The sequence below is a fragment of the Haematobia irritans genome, chromosome 4 (assembly GCF_050003625.1).
Source record: "Haematobia irritans isolate KBUSLIRL chromosome 4, ASM5000362v1, whole genome shotgun sequence".
In the NCBI taxonomy this organism is placed as follows: Eukaryota; Metazoa; Arthropoda; class Insecta; order Diptera; family Muscidae; genus Haematobia; species Haematobia irritans.
This window is the reverse complement of record NC_134400.1, coordinates 177,534,163-177,540,406: the sequence shown is the minus strand read 5'-3', so window position 1 is coordinate 177,540,406 and position 6,244 is coordinate 177,534,163.

Sequence of the window (6,244 nt, the reverse complement as noted above, 5' to 3'; positions counted from 1 at the left end):
GTTTTCCTGTTGTCACTCACAGGCAGAGGCAATCAATAAAATACAGAACTACTAGCAAGTATAATTAAGAGCAAGCAATAACTATTCAGAACGCAAATCCCAGGTTTGAAAGCTTATGTGACAAAGATAGGGGTAATTAAAAAGAGATTTTATACAAATCAAACCTACTGTGGTCAGCTAACTATGGGATTAGATTTAACACCTACGGATGGCAATGAAAAATCTCCATTAATTAATTAAACTATATTGCGTAGTCCAAATGTTTCAAAGCGACAGTTAAATGACCACAAAATTTTAATTTACGTCATTTCTAGCATTCCCTTTCAGAATCGGTCATGGAAATTTAAGGAGCCAGATATTACAAAAAAAAAACATTCAGAGAAGAATCTTGTTTTTATATTTTATACTGTTGCTGAGGCAGGGTGGCATTATTAGCTTCCACACAGGCTTTATGAAACATCTTTTGTTCTGACAGGCGTAAGCAAGAAGCCGTTTCGGTAGTTCCTAGTATCTGTGTTCACAAAATACAACAGGTTTGTGTCTTAAGTCTTTTGTTTTTAACCCATTCCATTACAGCTCACTTACAAGTTCTTACTCATAATCATTGGCCTACCACAAAGAAGTAAGCACGGGCTTTTTGTTGGTGTGTATGTATGGCGTACCCAGTTATCATTTTAAAACTTCGTGATATGCTTAAATTAAAATTGTTAGCAAAAAACTGAACGCACTGAAAGGCGCAATAATAATGGCAATAAAGTTATCTGACGAAAGTGAAATCTGTTGTGGGAAGACAGGCAGAGAGCAATGGAAAAAAGGGGCTTGTTGTCTTCGTTGTTGAAATGTGGTAATGTTTATGTTATAAGACAATAACGAATCCCATAAAGTTTCACAATGTGTGTGTTGCCTTATTCGTATATGAATCATTTCAAGGTCGTTTTGTTGCTACTGGAGAATGGAGGAGTCATTCTGCGAAACCTACAAACCACCATAGTTTCCCTTTTGTTAACCTTGAAATGTTGATGTGAATGTAAGGGCAATGTTCCTTTCAGGAAGTGTTTAGATGGAATTCTGACAAGCCCTTAACCATACCTTTCTTGCCACAAAATCAATTATTTGCAATAAGGAATGGAATCCTTAAGTATATTTTAATACTGATTTGAAATCCAAGAAGATATTTCAGTTTCAGTGAAAAGTTATTTTTTACATAAAACAGTTCTAGCCAAAGGTTGAGTGCATTTTAATGGTCTTGATGGGCACTTTTATGTGGCAAATTTTGTCAATTATGCATTTATTTCTTTGTAATGAAACTTTTCACAGGCTAATTGTGAAACGTTTACATTAAATTTTAGAAATAAATAAAAATAACTTGATGACGATGTAAGACAATTAAATCTGTTTTAAACAAATAATAAAATCTTCTACACTTTCACATTATTATACCCACCACCATAGAATGGTGACGGGGGTATAATAAGTTTGTCATTCCGTTTGTAACACATCGAAATATCGATTTCCGACTATATAAAGTATATATATTCTTGATCAGGGAAAAATTCTAAGACGATATAACGATGTCCGTCTGTCTGTCTGTCTATTGTAATCACGCTACAGTCTTCAATAATGAAGCAATCGTGCTGAAATTTTGCACAAACTCGTCTTTTATCTGCAGGCAGGTCAAGTTCGAAGATGGGCTATATCGATCCAGGTTTTGATATAGTCCCCATATAAACCGACCACCCGATTTGGGGTCTTGGGCTTATTGAAACCGCAGTTTTTATTCAATTTACCTGAAATTGGAAATCTAGAGGTATTGTAGGACCCCAAATACGTGTGCCAAACATGGTGAGTATCGCTCCATGTTTTGGTATAGCCCCCATATAGACCGATCTCCCGATTTTACTTCTTGGGCTTATAGAAACCGCAGTTTTTATCCAATTTGTCTGAAATTGGAAATCTAGAGGTATTTGGGGACCATAAAGAGGTTTACCGAAAATGGTGAGTATCGGTCCATATTTTTGTATAGCCCCCATATAGACCGATTTCCCGATTTTACTTCTTGGGCTTCTAGAATTCGAAGTTTTTATCCTATTTGCCTGAAATTGGAAATCTAGTGGTATTTTCGGGTCATAAAGAGGTGTGCCGAAAGCGGTGAGTATCGGTCCATATTTTAGTATAGCCCCCATCAGAACGATCTCACGATTTAACTCCTTGGGTTTCTAGAAACCGTAGTTTTTATCTGATTTGCCTGAAATTGTAAATACTGATCATGAAAATTGCTTGAAACTCAATGTAAAATTTCCAGATCTTACTTCTACAGATTTAAGATTTCAAATCAAGACGTTATTTTATATTTTTCTTGCACACTTACAAGAGATGTTAATGATTCCTCTAAAACTCAAACAAAAATGGTTCTTATAAATCCATAATCTAATATAGTCCTCATAGGTGAAATCTTTAAATTTATCTTCGGGAAGTGTCCTCAAGTCCTCAAGCCCTCCTGAAATTTCAAAGGAAACCCTAATATTTGGTTCATGGTGGTGGGTATTTAAGATTCGGCCCGGCCGAACTTACTGCTGTATATACTTGTTTTTTCTATTAAATTGGATTCAAACAAATTTATTATTCCCACAAAGATGAATGGAACACTTAGAATATTATAGAACCAATAACATTCACTTTCATGTATCACAATCACAAAATAGAACAGCTAATCTATTATTTGTCAATCGTTTGAAAAAAAAAATTGAAGGAAACATAAAATAAAGTATTTTATTTTCCATCTCACGAATTGATGAAATTTCGTTAAAACTAAATAGAAGTTTATTTAAACTAAGGCATGATATCAGGCAGAACTCCAACTGTGAAGCAAATGATATTATGCGACTTTCTCATATTATAAATTCTTATAGCTTATGGGATGTTAAAAATGAAAGGAATGGCTAATTTCAGATTGTCGTACCTCATTCTGTTTTAAGATAAGCGATAAGTGAGAATATGTTGATGTGCAATGTGCTACATCACTTTGACAATAAACGAATTTGAATGAACTTCTTGGAGAACTACTTTCGTTTGTTGTCATCAAGGTTTGGAATAAATCTTCGATATAAACAAAAGAGAACCAAAAAGTCGACATTTCCATTTATACTTTCCTTCCAAGTTTGGAAAAGTCGACTTTTAGATTTTTTCATAAATGTCGGCTTTTTTACAAATTCGAAAAATCCGAATTTTAACTTGCGCTCTGATAAAAATCCTACGCGATTCCAAAGGTTTGGTTTTCACACTAATGATTTTTCTATTGATACCAAGCCAAACAAGCGGATCGGAGCCACACTGATAGAAAAAGTTTCGATATATTAACGAAATGTGTCATTAAAAGTGAGCCAATGAAATAAATTCGAAAATGTTCATCAACGTAATCAACGTAATGTGTCGTTCTATTAACGAATATTTGTATTAATGAAAATGTTTCGACAACATAAATTTCTACATTTTCATGTAGGTTAGGTTAGGTCGCAGCCCGATGTACCAGGCTCACTTAGACTATTAAGTCCATTGTAATACCACATTGGTGAACTTCTCTCTTAACACTGAGTGCTGCCCGATTCCATGTTAAGCTCAATGACAAGGGACCTCCTTTTTATAGCCGAGTCCGAACGGCGTTCCACATTGCAGTGAAACCAATTAAAGAAGTTTTGAGACCCTCAGAAATGTCACCAGCATTACTGAGGTGGAATAGTCCACCGCTGGAAAACTTCTTGGTGTTCGGTCGAAGCAGGAATCGAACCCACGACCTTGTGTATACAAGCGGGCATGCTAACCATTGCACCATGTATGTATAAATTATCTTATTTTTAAACGCTTTTTAGCACTTGACAAAATGTCAATACTCGTAGATCTAAAGACGGTTTCATTAATTTTGAAGAATCATTAAAGCCAAGTAGACTTTAATAAAAAAAAAGTTTTATATCATGTACACGGACGAAAATGACTATTTTTCACATGTTTCGTTGTAAAAATATATATGTTTGGAACTTAAATTTGTAGCACATTATTTTTAAGTACAAACATATAACATTCATAAACTAGTACTACACTAAAAAAAAACAATTAACCCACCAGAAAAAAATATTTGGTTAATTTTAGAAATTTTAGCTTAGTTTTTAGAACATTTTAACTTAACAGTATTACAAACACTGACATCATGGCGACATCACAAAAATAAGTAAATGTTTTTCGACCAATTCAAGAAAGTTTATTAGACATAATTATTTATTTATTTACAAGATTATACTTATAGTATAATAAAGAATAATATTAGAAAGAAAAGTAACATTGGCTACAGAGGCCATCAGCTAATAGATATAATTAATTTTTTCAATTTTGTAGTTTGAAGGAAAAAATTGTAAGAATGTCTTTAGTGCCTTCATTTGTGTATAATTTTTTCCCGTTTTTTTACTCTATTTAACTAACATACGCAAATAATTAGTAGAGTAAAGGGAACTTTCTCAAAATAAAATAATTCCATGAACTAAAATAAAGTTAAACTGGCTTTACTATGTTTTGAGTGTAACATAGTAAACGTTCATGATATCGGCTTACATATTTTTCAAATAACTTACAAACAAATGTTTTTTTTTTGTATTCCGACCAAATTGAAGACATTTTGCTGTAAGCAAACATATGTTTAGAAACTGGCACTAACTTTTTGGGGCCTTCACAAAGTTATGCATAGAGTGAAACGTAATATGTTTGCACGGTGTAAACATTTTTTTTGCTTGAACACATTCTTACAAAATATATGTTTGAAGCAGAATATGCTTGAGAGTTTATAATTTTTTTGTGGGTGTAAAGGTATCCATTAAGTTGAATCACGTACACTCAAAAAAAAGTTTACTTGGCTCCAAAGATTTTGACCTTCCTTTAAGGATTTTGGTATTGATTCCGAGCCAAAGATGCGGGTTCTTTAAAATAACCACATTTTTTGCGACCTATCTGGCTTTAAATCTAGAATCTATAAAATTAAAATTAGGATACAGATCTCATTTATCGAATTTTCATAAATGAGATCTGTATCCTAATTTTAAGGACGATTTCTTTAAATCAAAAATGTGTTTCTTTACTTTAACGAAAATTTGCCTTGGTTTAAAGTCATGAAACTTTAACGAAAGGACGCAAATTTTCAAAAATTTAATGAAAAAAATTTTTGAAGCAAAGATTATAAACTTTCTTTTAATTAAAATTTCATTAGATTAAAGAAATTTGTCCTTAATAGTGTGTAAATTGCGCATCCTAAAATTGAGGTTGCGTAATCTTTAATATCACATAAATATTTTGTTCAGTGTACGTACAACATAAGGACAAAACTTCTTCACTGAAAAGTTTATCGCTTTTTGGACGAAGAAAAAAACTTTATATAAGAGAAATGCATCTTAAGTGCTATGCAAAATTCGCATTCGTATTTTAAGGACCGAAATCTTTGGCCTTACAACAGTATTTTTGTCAGAGCGACATTCTGCCTATTGATGAGTTGCCAGCCCAAAAAAAACAACTCATATCATCTTCATTCGTGTTTTTATTTTTTTCATACCCTCCACAATAGGATGGGGGGTATATTAACTTTGTCATTCCGTTTGTAACACATCGAAATATTGCTCTAAGACCCCATAAAGTATATATATTCTGGGTCGTGGTGAAATTCTGAGTCGATCTGAGCATGTCCGTCCGTCCGTCCGTCCGTCCGTCCGTCTGTTGAAATCACGCTAACTTCCGAACGAAACAAGCTATCGACCTGAAACTTGGCACAAGTAGTTGTTATTGATGTAGGTCGGATGGTATTGCAAATGGGCCATATCGGTCCACTTTTACGTATAGCCCCCATATAAACGGTCCCCAAAATTTGGCTTGCGAGGCCCCTAAGAGAAGCAAATTTCATCCGATCCGGCTGAAATTTGGTACATGGTTTCAGTATATGGTCTCTAACAACCATGCAAAATTGGTCCACATCGGTGCATAATTATATATAGCCCCCATATAAACCGATCCCCAGATTTGACCTCCCGAGCCCCTTGGAAGAGCAAAATTCTTCCCATTCGGTTGAAATTTGGTACGTGATGTTAGTATATGGTATCCAACAATTATGCAGGAATTGGTTCCTATCAGTCCATAATTATATATAGCTCCCATATAAACCGATCCCCAGATTTGACCTCCGCTGCCTTTTGGAGAAGCAAAATTCATCCGATCT